This window comes from Bubalus bubalis, chromosome 8 (assembly GCF_019923935.1).
Source record: "Bubalus bubalis isolate 160015118507 breed Murrah chromosome 8, NDDB_SH_1, whole genome shotgun sequence".
Lineage (NCBI taxonomy): Eukaryota > Metazoa > Chordata > Mammalia > Artiodactyla > Bovidae > Bubalus > Bubalus bubalis.
In genome coordinates, this window is record NC_059164.1 from 94,975,184 (window position 1) to 94,993,070 (window position 17,887).

A 17,887-nucleotide genomic window follows, 5' to 3' on the forward strand; every position below is an offset into this window, starting at 1 on the left:
TGGAAAGGAGAGAACCAGCTGAGAAAAGTTTCAGGTATGGGTCAGACAAGATTCAGTGGAAACAGAGAGGAAACCAAGTTGACGACTAGGTAAACAAGAAGAGGACCAAGTCATGAATAAATCATGCGAACAGAGCACTAGAGAGGACAAGGTGGGCTTTGGGAAGGGCATATAGTTAAATTCTTTGGATTGCAAGCAACAGGAAATGGCATTAGCTAGTTGAAATACAACCTAGACAGCATGTTAAAAAGCAGAGACATTACTTTGCCAACAAAGGACCGTCTAGTCAAGGCTATGGTTTTTCCAGTGGTCATGTATGGATGTGAGAGTTGGACCATAAAGAAAGCTGAGCACCGAAGAATTGATGCTTTTGAACTGTGGTGTTGGAGAAGACTCTTGAGAGTCCCTTGGACTGCAAGGAGATCCAACCAGTCCATCCTAAAGGAGATCAGTCCTGAGTGTTCATTGGAAGGACTGATGTTGAAGCTGAAACTCCAATACTTTGGCTACCTGATGTGAAGAACTGACTCGTTGGAAAAGACCCTGATGCTGGGAAAGATTGAAGGCAGGAGGAGAAGGGAACGACAGAGGATGAGATGACTCAATGGACATGCGTTTGGGTAAACTCCAGGAGTTGGTGATGGACAGGGAGGCCTGGCGTGCTGAGGTCCATGGGGTTGCAGAGTCGCACATGACTAAGCGACTGAACTGAACTGAGTTAAAATACAAAAGGACATTTAATGCAAGAATATAGAGTAGGGGGACTTCCCTGGTGGTTCAGGAGTTAAGACTTTGCCTTCCAATGCAGGGGGGATATGAATCTAATCCCTGGTCAGGGATATAAGATCCCACATGCCTCAAGGCCAAAAAACCAAAACATGGTTGATTCAAATTCAATAAAGACTTTAAAAACAGTGCAAGTCCAAAAAAAAAAAAAATCTTAAAAAAGGAATATAGAGTAGGAATCCTTCCAACCAAAAGGAAGAACTGAATACCCAAGGGGACCACTGAAGGAAGTTTCTGATGCTTGAGTGAAGAGGATTTGTGGATCTTTCTTCTGTGACATTATCTTCGGTGCCTTAGGAACCCCTAAGCTCTCAGTGCAAATTTTAAATTCACAGGAGAGAGAATCTGGCCCAGCTTAGCAGAGGTGCCTCCTCTGAGTGTCAGGAGCTGTGGGATGGGTTAGATTCATGGCTACAGACGTATTCTCTGGAGACTCAGTCCTGAGCATTAGGGGTGTTCCCAGAGAAGGGGAAATGGTGTTGTTGCAGAAACAAGTACTCGAGAAAGCAAGCACCATACTTGGAGAGTTGGAGAACTCAGGTTTATTACACCAGCGGGCCCAGAGGAGTTAACGCTCCAAGCTCTGAACCCTGAACAAAGGGATTACAGAGTTTTTATAGACAGAATGTAGTGGGCAACACTAGCTGTTAATAGGCTGGTTTAAACTAAGGGGTTTTGCGAGCACGGGAACAGCAGTCAAGATGGGGAGGGGGATGCCTGGCCTGGACAGGCATGATTAAGCAGGTTTGCAGGGGCTGGACAATTGCAAAGAGCAGGACAAGGGTCAGTGAGACAAACTCCAGTTCCTAGTATTGCAAGTCCCCACTTTCTGAGACTATGTGACCTATGTGATCTAGACTTTGTAAGGGGCAAACTGAGCTATAGAGGCAGAATGAGAAGGAGGTTATGTAGAATTTTAAATTTTCCTCTTCAGTGTGAGCCAGGGAGCCACACTGCTCGATGTGTGCTCTGGAGAGCGCTGAGGGGGAGGATGAGGCTGTGTTTTGTTTTGGATAAGTTGTGCTGTGGGTGAGATGCAGGACATGTACATCCTGATGGAATGAACTTGACTGAGCTCTGCTGGAAAGTTGCAAATGCTTGGACTCCCCAGGTGGAGTGATAGTTGCAGCTTTTAGAGTAGGGGAGCTTGAGAAAGTGAAGCAAAGAGGCAAAGAGAACAAGGTGTGCAGAGACCCCACAAGGTTGGGAAAACCTTAACTATCATCTAGTCCAATGCTTTCATTGTATTTAATTTGCATTCATTTATTTTTTATGGAGCTTGTTGGTTGTTCTTGTCCTTGACTCTTTGTGGGCCCATGGACATAGCTCACCACGCTCCTCTGTCCCTGGGATTTCCCAGGTATAAATACTGGAGTGGGTTGCCATGCCCTCCTCCAGGGGATCTTCCCAACCCAGGGATCAAGCCTGCATTTCCTTTTTTTTTTTTTGGTTATTATATATTACTATAGTTTATTAAATAATGAAACAAGGTTTATGCCACATTTTCCAGCAATGTTTAAATAAAGAGCTCGAAATATAAAGGCTTATGAAAACTTTTATAGTCTTTATGTAATCATATACACTATTTCTGGTGCATGAATAAATACAGAAAACAGAAGCCGTTCTTTATATCACAATCAGCCAACGCTTAGCCATCAATGATTACACAAATCCACAAGCAAACAAAAAAATCCACTTTCTTCATTTGGGTTATAAAAGCTAAAAATCCCTTTGCTACATTTAACAATACCCAAGGGGGTGAGGGGAGGGAACTTATAGTCACAGCCCTGAAGACAAAGGGACCAAGTCTCCCAGTCCTTCAGATTCTTTCTTGGTTAGAAGCTTCAACAACTGCATTACTCTTTCAGGAAACAGAAAAAAAAAAAATCAAAACAGGTTAAGACTCGTTCTATAAGGTATTTAATAGGTCTGCACTGAAGAAAAACATATTTGTCTTAAAAATACGCTAACCTTTTACAAGGAGGTTTGGTTTTCTTTTCTTCCTGATGTGAGCATGTACATATTTGAAAAAACTTATATAATGAATATTGCATGACATTCAATCTTTTCATGGTCTTTAAAATGAACTCACTTCTACTGTTGTAGGAATTATATGTACACTTACAATGTTTTCTACATTAAGGGAAAAAAACAAAGAGTGGCTTATGAAAAGTCATCCTTTAAACTCAAGGAACTCAAAAGTGAAAGCCTTTCTGTAGAAAGCCCTTACATCAATGGAATGTTCTGGTAAGAAGAGAAGTCTCCTCTCTAAAGATATGGTTCAGTATGAGGGATGAGGCCTGAAGGGGCTCAGCTCTCGTGTCACATCTGGAACTGGTCAGTGAGAACTAGACTTCCATCTGAGTCTTGAAGCAATCAACACCTCTGACCTCCTCTGTTCCTGCCTTAGCTCTTCTTTTTGGAATGGAAATCCTGCTTCACAAAATCTTATTTTCAAAGTCAGCATTAATAAAGAAGGCAAGGTGAGGGAGACTGGGAGGAAAATTGCCCAATCCCCAAGAAAAATCTGTGTGCCTTCTATTTTGCTTCAAAGGAGGAAGCAGTCCAGGGGCTGGACAGACTGGGAACATGCATATACCGCAGAGGTGACTGTCCTGGATCCCCAATGAATAGGTATTTAATGTTACTCTCATAGGGCTTCCCAGGTGGCTCAGTGGTTAAGAATCTGCCTGTCAATGCAGGAGACACAAGAGACATGGGTTCAATCCCTGGGTCAGGGAGATCCCCTGGAGAAGGAAATGGCAACCTACTCTGGTATTCTTGCCTGGAGAATCCCATGGACAGAGGAGCCTGGTGGGCTATAGTCCATGGGGTGGCTAAGAGTTGGACACGACAGAGTGAGCACACTCTAAGGGTAGAACCAAAGTTACCCAAGTGAATGTTAAATATATTTCCTTTCCTAGGGATGTCTTCTAGAAGTATAAAGGTCCTGGGACGCTCTCAGAGTCACTTTCTTTTTTGCCAGAGTAAGATGGAGACGAGAAAGAAGAATGATATCCTGTCTTTGAAAGAAAAGAAAGAAGCTATTTTATACCTCTTATCAGACTCTAGGTATACAAAAATATTGCTTTTCAAATTTCAAGCAAGTATTTTCCATCCAAACTGATAAGGAAGTCCAAGACAGGAAATATTTTAACAAACATGACCAGAACTAAAGTAAAACCCAGGAAATCTAGAAAAATCAACTCTTTGATTCACTTGCCACGTTTCACAAAGGGAAACATAATAGAACATTAGCCTCTTTCTTTCATAAGAGTTTTATCACAGGACCTAGCTTGGGAGAAGTCCATGATAAAATGAGTCTTCATACACCGGATCTATTTATTCTGGAGTTATGGCTGTATGACACCATGATGTAAAGATACTTATCCTACAAGTCTAGCAGTAGGAGTTACTGTTTTCCTCACCGGACACTCAGTATCAATAGATGTCATTATCCCCATTTTACAGATGGGGAGATAGAAACTTGGTTAATATCACAGAGCAAATTATTAACTCGGCCAAAGAGTTTGTTTGGATTTTTCCTAAGCTCTTACAACCTGAACGAACTTTTTGGCTAACCCAGTACTACCATTACCTAGGATAGAACCCAAGTTGCTTAAACACACCCATACAACACAGACTTTGCTACCTTCCAAGCCAACCTGTCACATGTCATGAGCTTAGATAGTAATACTTTGTAACAAGTCCTCACAAAGGTTGAGTGGTCAAAGGCTTAAAAGTCACTTATTATAAAGTGAAAGAATCCTGCCAAAATGGGAAATTACAAAGCAGTGCAGTGTTCCAGGGATTTCTGTCCTGCTCTGTTTATATTTGGGGTACATCAGGTCTCCATGTGTGAATTTCTTCAGCGGACATGAAGCCAAAGCTCCCCCCAAAGCTCAGGAACAGTAACACTGTCTCAGAGGTTCTATCCCATGGTTCCAAAGAGCTTCTTTAGAACAGTCTGGGAGTCTTGGCTATGAACTGAGATGCACCAGGAATTACTCTTCTCCTAAAGGAAACGGTCCACAGTTCCTGATCATGCAATTTTTCTTTAGTAAGAAACATGCATTTCCTGTTGTCTTTGATGTCGAAGGGCACTTGAATGGTAAGGACTAGTGTCTGGATGTTACAGTTAAACATTTGGTGCAGAGCGTCCGATGCCAGGACACAGGGATCTGAGCTAACCCTGTCCTCACCTGTTGCTCACACCTCAATCTGTGGTGGGCCAAGCAGTGAGCAGCAGTGGGAAAGACAGGAAGCTTCACTATTTCAGAAGTGAGCCTTTTCAGTGGATGTCTCATGCAGTCTTGACTTGTCACAAATCCAGTTTCTTCAACTACTCATATGTCACTAAGAAAATAAGATTCCAAGGACCAACTCCCAATCAAGTTAGCCAAAACCCTTTATATAGAGCAAAAAACCCTTCATTCTTCCATGTCTGTAACAAGCAATCCAGGGTATCTTTGTAGCCAGGGTGTTTGTCATCGCAGAGGACTCTCTGATTCATCGTACATGTTCTCACCACATTGACAGGGTTTGAGGCCAGGACTCCCGCCAGCCCACAGGTGAAGCTTGAGAGGAAATGGGTATACACAGTGTCTCCCATCAGGCCTAAGGGAATCAGATGCTTCTTGGTGAGGTCGTAGACCTCACCAAGGTGGTGGTTTGTAACAACCACCAGAAGCAGGACCCAGAGCATGACCTGACCCCAGAAGCTTCTTCCCTCACGCCCCTTCTTAGTCCATACCATCACCATCCATACCACAAAGCCCACAGTAGCAGCCCTCTGAGCGGTAAGGGATATGCCCTTCCACAGTCCTGTCTTTCCCTCTTTTTGGTAAATGTTAATGAAGTTGCCTATCATTCCTCCTTGCAGGGTGCTGCTTTAAGCTTGCATTCATATCTTCAAAACATCTGTTGGATTAGCAATGCTTGAGGATATGACTCCAGAGAATCCCACAGACCACATTTATCAGAAGGGTTTCATCTTCTGGACGCTCGACAAATAACCACTTCAAGCTCTGATAGGTGCCTATCTTGATGGTGCCATAGGAAGCCTGGTGTAACATCGCTGGGGCAATCCCCGAATACAGTGCTTTCAGGCCTTCCTCTCTGCCTATCCTCACTAATGCATGCAACATTCCTCCATACTTGATTTCTTTAAAGTTTGCATCGTTCTTATGGCCTTGAATCTGGAGCCGTGTCTTGGTTAAATCAATTGGAAAGGTACTACACTCCACCTTGATGGAGGCCAGGCCTCCATACACCAAGGGCTTCAGGGCCGACATGCTCACTGCTGCCCCTTCTTTTCGTTCACAGAAGCATAGCCTCTAACAGGGTTTTCTAGGGCGGTGGCGGCCCTGGGTCTTCTCTAGCTCTGGGTCAGCAGCAGATGGAACTGGCAGCTTCGAGGGAGCTGAAAAAGAGGCTGAACCCAAGTTTCTTGCATTTCCTGCATTGGCAGGTGAATTCTTTACCGCTGAAGCACCTGGGAAGCACATGGAGCTTATAACAATTTATAGGGAAGTGCACACACTTTAGGTAGACAGCTCAGTGAAGTTTTTCATGTTTCCACCTTTGTAACAACCACCAGGAGCAGGACCCAGAGCATGACCTGACCCCAGAAGCTTCTCCCCTCACGCCCCTTCTTAGTCCATACCATCACCATCCATACCAGAAGTAACCACTGTTCTGATTTTACTGCCAGAGATTAGTTTTGCCTGTTGAACTTCATACAAATCTTATCTGTCAGTATGTGTCCCTTGAAGTCTCGCTTCTTTTCACTGACTTTGTGTCTGAGAGCTTTACCCATGCATTAAGCACAACTGATTTGTTATCCTGTTGCTGGACATATGAGTTTCTCAAATTTTTGGCTATTAGGAATAAAACTGCTATGAAATTTCTTGTACGCGGCTTTTAATGATATAATATTTACTGATTTTTTTCTAGAGTATAGGTGTCCTTAGGGTTAGGATTGCGGAGTCCAAGTCCATTGCATTTTAACAGGTACTTCTGATTTCCCAAAGCGACTGTTCCATTTTACACTTCCTCCAGCAATGGAAAATAGTGCTTATTGTTCCACCTTCTCACAGACATTGTCAGTCTTATTTATTTTATCCATTTTGTTAGATATATAGTGGTATCTTGTGTTAGTTTGCTTTCCTATATGACTAACAGTATTGAGCACATTTTTGTCTGCATGATGGCGATTTGAATATTTATCTCTGTGTGTGTGTCTGTGTGTGTATGAAGTGAATGTTCATATCTTTTGTCTACTTTATTATTTGTTTTCTTCTTGTTTTTAGGAACTCTGGATACAAGTCCTTAGTTGAATACATGTTTTGTGATTACCTTCTTTCAGTCTCTGGTTAGTCTTCTCTCTTAATAATGTCTTTTAATGAACACAGGTTTTTATTTTCAATTATCTATTGTTTATTTTATGGTTAGTGCCTATTTTTCTCTGTACAGAAAATATTTACCTACTATAAGTCACTACTCTCATTTTGGAGATTAAACAGTATTTAAAGAGGGAAACGCCAGTACTCTTGCCTGGAAAATCCCATGGACGGAGGAGCCTGATGGGCTGCAGTCCATGGGGTCGCAAAGAGTCGGACACGACTGGGCGACTTCACTTTCCCTTTTCACTTTCATGCATTGGAGAAGGAAATGGCAACCCACTCCAGTGTTCTTGCCTGGAGAATCCCAGGGACGGGGGAGTCTGGTGGGCTGCCGTCTATGGGGTTGCATAGAGTCGTACATGACTGAAGCGACTTAGCAGCAGCAGCAGCAGCAAAGAGGGAAAATGACTCAAGGTTACACATCAAGTGACTGGACCAGGACAAGGACCCATGACTTCTTTAGTCCTCTGCGCTTTTCAGTGGGAATTCATATAAACTTCTCTCCACTAACAGAGGAGCTGTGGAAAAATTGACTACCCTCCTTCAATCACTGTGACTTCCTACCCCCACAGTTAAGGGAATCAGATTTAAGAAGACGTTCTTCCAAATGTATTGAAAATATCCCTACTCTTTGACCCAACAGTTGCTTCTCGAGGAATCCAAAACACAAAGATTCATGCACACAGATGTTTGTTGCAATGTTGTTTTCAGCAGCAAAAACCAAAACAAAGCAAAACTTAAATATCCAGCTGCCATGGACTGGCCAATTGAGTTGTGGCACATGGATAACACTGAATAGTACAGCTACATAATACTCAAACTAAGGTACTTTTGAAAAGTATTTAATGGCCCACGAAAATGAGCACAGTACAATATATATATTTTTCCATTTTAAAAGCTCAACTTAATTGAGTCGCAATTTACATAGAAAAAAGTGCACCTACTTTAAGTGTATGGTTTGATGAGTTTTCTCTTTTTGCAAAAAAATAAGACTCATTGAAAAGGTAAAATTTAACAATTTTAAGTATACAATATGATGAGTTTAGAAAAACGTGTACCATTGTGTAACCACAGCCACAATCAATATTTCCATTACTCCCCCAATGTCCTCATGCTTCTTTTCCTTCCATTGCTTCCCCCCTACTCTCAGGTCCAGGTGATCATTGATCTTTTTCCTCTTGTGATAGATTCGATTTCCTTTTTCTAGGATTTCATATAAATGGAACAATACAGTCTTATCTGTAGAGCTTCTTTCAGGCAGCATAATGGTTTTGAGATTCAAGTCTGCTGTTGCTGCTATTGGTAATTCTTTTACGTTGCTACCATATATTCTACTGAATAAGCATTCCAATTTGTTTATCTGTTTTGCTGCTGATGAACTTTGCTGTCCTTGCCGGTTTGAGGTTAGTATGAATGAAGCTGTTATGAACACTTGTGTGCAGGTTTTTGTGTGGCCGTTTTGTGTCATTTCTTCTGGGTAAATACCTAGGAGTAGGATTGTCAGGTACTACAGGAAGCACACGTTTAACTTTGTAAGAAACTGTCAAACCCTTTTCCAAAGTGGCTGCACCATTTTGTACTCCCACCAAGATTCTCGTTGTTCCACATCCTTACTAGTATTTGGAATTTTCAGGGTTTAGAAAAATATTTATTTTTTGTTTTTAATATTAGCCATTCTAAAAGATATATAGTGGTAACTCATTATGATTTTTTAAAAAGCAGCTTTATTGACCTGTAGTTTACATACCGTGAAGTTCACCTGTTTAGAATATATGCATGCATGCATGCAAAGTCACTTCAGCCATGTTCCACTCTTTGTGACCCTATGAACTGTAGCCTGCCAGGCTCCTTTGTCCATGGGGTTCTCCAGGCAAGAATACTGGAGTGGATTTCTTTCTCCAGCTGACCTTCTTGACCTAGGGATGGAACTGGCATCTCTTACGTCTCTTGCATCGGCAGGCATGTTCTTTACCACTAGCGCCATCTGGAAAGCTAACGTTTCTCCCCATACTTCTCATGCTATATAATACTAGGTAGAAAAAACATTATTCAAATATATATATACATATATATATACTTCCATATATGTATGAAAAAAGACTAGAAGGAAATACATAAAAACAAGCCTTAGTTGTCTCTTGGTGGTTGCATTTATAAGCACCCTTATTTTCTCTTCTGTACTTTTTAGAATTTCGAGATTCCTCATGGTGAGCACATATTAGTTTTGTAATTAAAAAAAATCATGATTTGTATGAAAAATATAAAAGAAAAATTTTCAGGCTACATCAATGAAGGGGGTGCAGTACCATACCAGCTTCTAACACTCAGTCTGATTTCCTTTGGGAAGAGAATGTGTAAAATCTTATTCTTCTGGGTTTCCACAGTGAGTTGGCGGTATAAACTCACTGTTTGCAATATTTACGTGCATTGCCTGGGGGAGTCCTGTAAACTACTCGATGAGTTGGTTTCTCTATTGACAGACTGTTGAATGCTTCGAAAACATGCTCTGGAAAGTGAATCCATATGGGAGCGGACTCAAGGGATACACATGTCTTGTGATATATTGCAAGAAGTGAAGAGAAGTTGCTATATACTTGGGAATCATTTCCTGGTTTGTAAAGTGTGGTGTGGCCACTTATGTATGAGAGCTCACGAATGCACATTTGTGTGAGTGTGTGGCACATATTTACATGACATGGTACTCTGGGTGTGGAGGGCTAAGTGCATCAGCTCTCTAGTTCTAGTTTTTAAAATTTAATTAATTAATTAAATTAAGCTGTGCCTGTGTATGTATGTGTATGTACACACACACACACACACACACTTCATATATGTATGAAAAAAGACTAGAAGGAAATATATAAAATGTTTGTTATTTTGCATGTGAGATCCTTACTTGTCAGCATGTGGTGGTTTTTGTTATAGCATGTGGGATCTAGTTCCCCGACCAGGGGTTGAACCTGGACCCCTGCACTGGGAGCTCAGAGTCTTAGCCACTGGACCACCAGGGAAGTCCCTCTAGTTCTAGTTTAGCGGCCTCTGAGCAGTTTGCTGGAGAAGTCAAATTCCCATTTCCATAATTTCATTTCCCTTTTAGTTCACTTAGACAACTCTGAAAGTGAAAGTGTTAGTCACTCAGTCACGTCTGACCCTTTGTGACCCCGTGGACTGTAGCCCACCAGGCTCCTCTGTCCATAAAATTCTCCAGGCAAGACTACTGGAGTGGGTAGCCATTCTCTTCTCTAGGGGATCTTCCTGACCCAGGGATTGAACCCAGGTTGCTTGCATTGCAGGTAAAAAGATTCTTTTATCATCTGAGCCACCAGGGAAGCCAACTCTAACCCCATCTCAATACAGGCCTACAGAAATGCATTGAATAGCACCTGTGCTTTGGAAAAAAAAATGTGCTTTGCTCTGCACACAGTTTGCTATCTCAAAGGTCAATTTCTGGGGTGAGATTGAACTGATTATATTAATTATTTTCCAGAAAAAGAAACAGACTGGGAAGGACTTGGCTGAGGCAGACTTTGATGGCTCAGAAACAAAGTCCACTCAGGCTGACCCAGTGGAGGGTGGGAGGGCGCCCGCCCTGCAGAGATGGACTAAACAGGTAAGGGCGAAAGGAGGCCAGGCTCCCTGCTTCTGTCTCTGCTGGGCCTCACGACCTCTCGTCCTTTCCCATCTGCACGCAAGTCTCTCTGGCCTTTCTCCTGCAGGCTGGCTCCTTCTGCTTATGCCTGGCTCCCATCCTCTGGTAATTGTAGTCTGAGGGCGGCTTTATTCGGTTTGTCCTCAGACTCTGGCCTTGCTTCTGCTTGACCATTCAGTTTAACTTCGTTTGTATCCTAAATTAGGGGTCCCCAACCCCTGGGACCTAATGCCTGGTGATCTGAGGTGGAGCTGATGTAATAGTATTAGAAATAAAGTGCACAATAAATGTGATGCGGCTGAATCATCCTGAAACTGTCCCCCTTCACTGTCCATGGAAGTATTATTTCCCATGGAACAGGTTCCTGGTACCAAAAAGGTTGGGGACCGCTTTCCTAGTTGATTCCCTGGAGAGGAATCTGATTGGCCCATCTTTGGTCAGATTTCCCAGCAGATGTGATGTGAAGGGAGGTCAAATATACAGACATGGTCACCGGGGCCTACCTACCCCCTTGAGCACAAGCTTGGTGGGGGCGGTTGACTATTGCAAAGATAGAATCTGATCAAAGAGTTTTTGTTTTTTTCTTACTTTGGACAATGACTGTAGCAGAGACATGTAAATGAAGATGGTATTAGGTAAGGTGGTCCGTGGTAAGACCCCTCCACTGTGGCCCCCAAATGACCTCCATCTGCTGGATTCATGTCCTTCTGAATCCCCTCCCCTAGAGCATGGGAGCACTTAGCAGCTTACTTCTTCTATTTGCTTTTTAAAAAAGTTTTATTTATTTATTTGGCCGCATCAAGTTTTAGTTGCGGCATGCAAGATCTTTTTTTTTTTTTTAAGTTGTGGCATATGAACTCTTAGTTGCGGCATGTGGGATCTAGTTTCTTGATCAGGGATTGAACTTGGGCCCCCTGCATTGGGAGTGTGGAGTCTTAGCCACTGGACCACCAATTTGCTTCTAGTGAACAGATCGCAACACAGCTAATGGGATGTCACTTCTGAGTTAAGTCACCAAAGGCTGTGGTTTCCATCTCCTGAATTCTCTTTAAGGCTGTCATTTGCTCACTCTGATGGAAACAATGCTGTGTTGTAAGCGGCTCTCTTGTGGGGCCCCTGGGGCCAGAAACTAGGGGAGGCTTCTGGCCAACAGCCAGCCAGGAACTCGGTCCAACAGTCTCAAGGAAAGAGTCTAGCCAACAATCACATGAGTCAACTTGGGAAGCAGGGCACACTCCCTGGCTGAGCCCTGAGATGCTGCAACCCTGGTGATACCCTGACTGTAGCCCATGGACACCTTGAGGCAGAAACAGCCAGTGAAGCCATGCCTGGATTATTGACCCACACAAACTGTGAGATACTGTTTAAAGCTGCTAAGTTGGGGGGTAATTTGGCAACAGTAGGTAACAGATAGGTAGACGGTCTCCTAAATAATGCTGTTTTTGAAGCACAGAACACAGACTCACCTCAAAACAAATTGTAAGAGGTGAAGTGACCCAAGGAGCCCTTCTGGACAACTTGTTTAGGCCAAACTTCCTCCAGTATGGTGGGCAAGTTCAAGTTAGGCAGTGCCATGTCTCCCATGGGGCCAGCTAGACAGAAATTAGGTTCTAACAGTGACAGCCTAACTGTATAAAATGCAAACATTGTGGCGAACAATAGGTGACAGCCAAATGTTTCAACCTGTGCTATTATATATAGGATATGTAGAGGGTTGCATTTGGAGAATCTGGTGGCCTTTTCAACTCCAAATGGCAACAAATCTGAGCATGTGCCTGTGGACACCAAGCCCCTATGGTTGGTGCCCCACGTGACTGGTGTGGACCAGAGCAATGTCCTCATGATTATCTCAGTCTTCTGGAATGTCCTGGGATGAAAGATCAGACACGGGAGACTGTTAACATCTCAGAGTCTCACTGCTGGCGTGATGAGACTCAGAGGCTGGAGACCATTCAGGTGGTCTAGCTACTTCGTGAAGCCATTTCACAGGGAGGGCCTCTCAGCAGGTCTCCACGAACCAGGACTCCTCAAAACCCTGTATTTCCCAATAAATTTGTTGTTCAGTCACTCAGTCATGTCTGACTCTTTGTGACCCCATGGACTACAGCACACCAGACTTCCCTGTCCTTTACCATCTCCCAGAGCTTGCTCAAACTCATATCCATTGAGCCAGTGATGGCATCCGATCATCTCATCCTCTGTCATCCCCTTTTCCTCCTGCCTTCAATCTTCCCCAGCATCAGGGTCTTTTCTAATGAGTCAACTCTTCCCATCAGGTGGCCAAAGTATTGGAGCTTCAGCTTCAGCATCAGTCCTTCCAATGAATATTCAGGACTGATTTCTTTTAGGATGGACTGGTTGGATCTCCTTGCAGTCCAAGGGACTCTCAAGAGTCTTCTCTAGCACCACAGTTCAAAAGCATCAATTCTTGCTCTTTATGGTTCAACTCTAACATCCACGACTGGAAAAATCATAGCTTTTACTCGACAGACCTTTGTCGGCAAAGTGGTATCTCTGCTTTTTAATATGCTGTCTAGGTTTGCCATAGCTTTTCTTCCAAGGAGCAAGTATCTTTTAATTTCATGGTTGCCCAACAGATGCCACAGAATTATTTGGAAGTTCAACTGGAGAGGAGATCCACAGTCAGAGAACATGTCCTGAGGGGATAGCTTCTTGCTGTAGCAGCCCCCAGGGTGGAATTTTCCCTCAGCATCCTTGAGTTCCAAGAACATGCTTGCTGGGCTCTTCAATTCAGATCTCCATCCTTCCCTTCCTCAAACTTTGGCCTCAGCTTCTATGAAGCCCACTTATCCAGTGACTTCCTTTTAGACACCCTCATCTGCCTCATATCAGATGTTTCCTTCTTCTTCACCTGCGTCCATCTATAGGTCTACAGGTTGACAATATCGATTTAAAATATTTAAGTACAGTTTTATTGACACCAACATCCTGTCCCCACAGAAAGAATTATGAAGAAATGATATAACACAGGAAGGGCTTTTCCTTTCTGCTTTTAAAAGCAGAATTCCTTAAGCTGCTATAGATAAACTTTAGCTCAGGAGGCTGGTCATTGTGAAAGGACAGATGAGAACTCTCACTTTCTCTGCCTCGCGTGCTCTCCCCAGAAGCCAGCAGCAGTGTGGGACAGGCAGTGATGGGTGCTGAGCTGACAGCTGGGCAGGGTCCAGCCCCACTGGCAGCCATGATGGCTCTGTCTGCAGAGAAGGAGGTGTTATCAGTCTCATTATAGAAAAAAGGTATTAATGGAGAAGTGCGCTTTTGGAGGGATGGTGGGTTAGGGAAGAAAAACTCAGCAAAGGGACAGTTATTGTGTCTGATTTTCAAGGTTACCTGTTGAGATATGGCTGTAGCTCTCTTGTGGCCTGGAAAAGCAATTCCTTTCCGATGGCTTTATAATAAAGAAGAAAGACCCTTTTGTGAATGATAACTTGTATTTATCTCACGTCTTTCTCTAGAGAAACTGCAAGTGCTTCAGAGATTTTTATCTTTGTAAAAAGCTGATGAGGAAGTGTGAAGACCTTTTGGTGAACTCAGCCCCTCGGTCCCTAATCCAATCCTGTTGCCTACCGTCCTCTGACTTCCTTCTGGTGATGATGAATGCCAAGTCCATCTGTGATCACCCCTGTTGTGGGCACTGTAGACCAGGGGGCAGGGTAGCCCACTTCTTCCCAGGACTGTTCAGTGTCTCTTGTTCACTGGTGCCCTGTCCACAATCCCCCTCCCACAGCCTTAAATTAAAGGGACTTTATTAGAAGGAATCGAGAATATTTCACTGAATTCAAGACGCATAAGAATGGTTGAATTTCACAAAGTTCTAGAACTGGGTCCTAGAAAGACAGCATTGTCTCTCTCTCTCTCTTTGGGATCACACAGTACCCTGGGGGTCCCTGCCTCTGTGCACTCATTCTCACCTGTTTCTCTTTAGGGACCCCTTTCTCTGCTTGCATCTCTGGATCCATGCCCCCAGATGGCGACCTTGACACCTGAGTTATCAGGTTCAGGGCACACAGTTCCTTTAGTCTGGCTATCTTAGACGAGGAAACCCATGGGCTCCCTGTACTGCCTAGACTGGTATCCACCCGGTCCAGTTATTTCTGCTGGTAGAAAGAGCTCCCTCCTCAAGGGTGTAGAAGGATTTGGCCCTGGCATTTCCACTTATGTTGTTCCCTTTGCTTACAATGACCTTAACCTTGACTCACCAGGGGAACCTCAACCTACATGTATTTCTCTGAGAGGCTGCCCATAAGCCACCTTCATCACCTCTTCAACCCCTACCTGCTCTGCACAACCTGTGGATCCCTCTTCTCCTCCATTCTCTGTTTGCCTGTTTGCACCCTTGACTCTGTGACCTTCTAGTATGTGAGTGCCTTGAGGGCAAGCCTTTGGTCTCTCTCCTTTGTGTATCTTGAAAGCTAGAAAAGTGCCCTTCAAATGCCTGGGAGTGAATGAATGTATAAAAAGCCATAGATCTTAAAAGCTTTGCAATTTTAATCTTTATGCTTATGGTTTGTTAGTAGCAAAACAAATTATCCTCTTTTTAAATAAGCATCTATTATGGTTGAATAAAGAGACTTGGGGATAAACTGCATTTACCACTAGGTCCTATCTCTTTGGGGGTTTCAAGGAAGAACCCTGAGGCAGCAGCCGCAGGGTGCAGCATCCTGTGTGTGGTTTAGGAACCATTATCCTTTTCTCGCCATCTGTGCTCCAGCTACTGCAGGGTGGAGAATTAGTGTTTGTGTCAGGTACAATCCTAGGAAATCAACTCTGAACGTTCATTGGCTGGACTGTTGCTGAAGCTGATGCTCCAATACTTTGGCCACCTGATGCTAAGAGCCGACTCATTTGGAAAAGACTCTGATGTTGGGAAGGGTTGAAGGCAAAAGGAGAAGGGGGCGGCAGAGGATGAGATGGTTAGAGAGTGCCACTGACTCAGTGGACGTGAATTTAAGCAAACCCTGGGAGATGGTGGAGGACAGAGGAGCCTGGTGTGCTGCAGTCCACAAGGTCGCAAAGAGCTGGACAGGACTTAGCAGCTGAACACCACCACCACTACGGTCTTTGGTTTTGCTTTATAGTGTATCTATAGATTCATGATTATATTGCGTATGGCACTGTTGATCCGTGATTATGTGCCTCACACATTTTGTTAGCATCGTTTGCCTTATAGTTTCCAGCAATAACTGACCAGGGCAATGCCACGGTATGACAATAGGTGGGTGGCTGGGGAGGGAGCGCAGGTAGTGTGGTGAAATGGAATCAGCTGAAGAGTTTTCCAAATAGCCTCGCTCCCCCTCCACCTGACACCCATGCTGATCTCATTCCCCAGCTGACACTTGCCCTAGGTGACACCTGCCTCTCTTTGCTCATTGTTTCTGCTCACTCTCCCAGACTCTGGTGGAAATGATGTGAAAGATGGAGAGGATGAGGAATAGGGTGGGTGAGCTCTCTCCCTCTCCTGTTTTTTCCCCCAGCACTTTACCCCATGGTCCCATGCTGCGAGAGCCTCTTCTTAGGTCTCCAAGTCACCCATCCTCTTCCTTAGCAACCAGCCAGTATCTTTGCTTGTGCGTGGCAGCTGTGGAGCCCACATCGAGGTGTTTGGACATAAACACCTTCTAATCCACTATTAAGTCCTTCAGTCTGTGCTCTCATAATATTAACCATAATGAACTCTTCACATACTGATGTCAGTTTAATACTGCCTGCTTCCCCCAGCAGGGCCTAGTCATTTAGCGTTAATTAACGATGACTTATTGCAAATGGTGTTCCTGACTTAGGGACGCTCCTGGGTGACACACACATCTTTCAGATGAAGCCATAACGTTATTACTTAGTGTTCTCATAGCACTTCACGCGGTAAGGATGTTTGGTAATTGAATTGGCTGCTTTGTCACTATTCCTCATGCTGATCCTGTCATGCGGGTTCGTGGAGGTGTCTCTCATTACAGGTAAACTTGACACGCTGAGTTTTAAACTTGCCATGTTGCTGACATGGAGGAATGACATTTTACTGATCGTAGAGTCTGGGGCTCATCAGGAGTTCAGTGGCGACAGTAACTGTGGAGCATAAAACTGGAGAGTGGCTCCATCAGGCTTTTAAAAAGGTTCTTAGCTGCACTGGGTCTCCGTTGCAGCCTGGGGAATTTTCATTGTATTGTATGAGGTCTTTTGTCGTGGCTCAGGGGCTCTCTAGTTGTGGTGCGTGGGCTCAGTTGCTCCGCAGCATGTAGGATCTTAGTTCCCCCACCAGGGATCGAACCCGCGTCCCCTGCATTGGAAGGCAGGTTGTTAACCTCTGGACCACCAGGGAAGCCCCTCCATCAGGCATTTTTTAATACCCAGAAAGAACCAACACGGAAGTTGGTCTAGGGCACATGCAGTCAGATGTTTAGATATGAGAGGAGGCTAGGGAAGATGGCAGACCATGGTCAAGGGGAGTCTGAGATACAGACAAGATCCCAGAGGGAAAATAAGCCACTCAGGTGGACCATAGTGCTCATAGATATGATCAAGGTCATAAGTTTTTGTTGTCAGAATTTTACGGGGTGGGGTTTTCAGTGGGAAACATCTTAGTTTCTATACAACCAAAATCACTTGAATCACTGGAAGTTTACTTTATAAAGTAAATGTTAAAAATCGATGCTATTGGACCACACCTATGCTGTAGAGTAAGGGAAGGAAATCCTCTTGTTACTTTCTCCATTTTCAGGATTAAGGAAACTCAAGAATAAGAAGATGACCAATGAGCCAAGCCTCATGGAACGAAGTGGGAGAGATTGGAGAGAAACCTTTGGCTATGTGATTCAGGATCTTTTTTCATCTCCTTTCTACTCCCTGTTGCCTGCCTACCAATGTTGCCCTTTTGTTCTGGACACATTATATTGTCTAAAATATTAAACACATCCATTTGAAACAATATTTTGATTTCTAATAAATGATAAGGAGAGGGGAAATGAGATTCCCCTCTGGCCTGAAAAAGGGCAATCTTTACTCTTCATGGGAGAAAGATAAGCCCAGCCGATTT

General features: G+C 43.8%; 1 pseudogene; it reads right to left on the minus strand.

Moving 5' to 3' along the window:
* Positions 1 to 5,107: 5,107 nt before the first annotated feature.
* Positions 5,108 to 6,189, minus strand: LOC102400482 (annotated as a pseudogene).
* Positions 6,190 to 17,887: the final 11,698 nt, after the last annotated feature.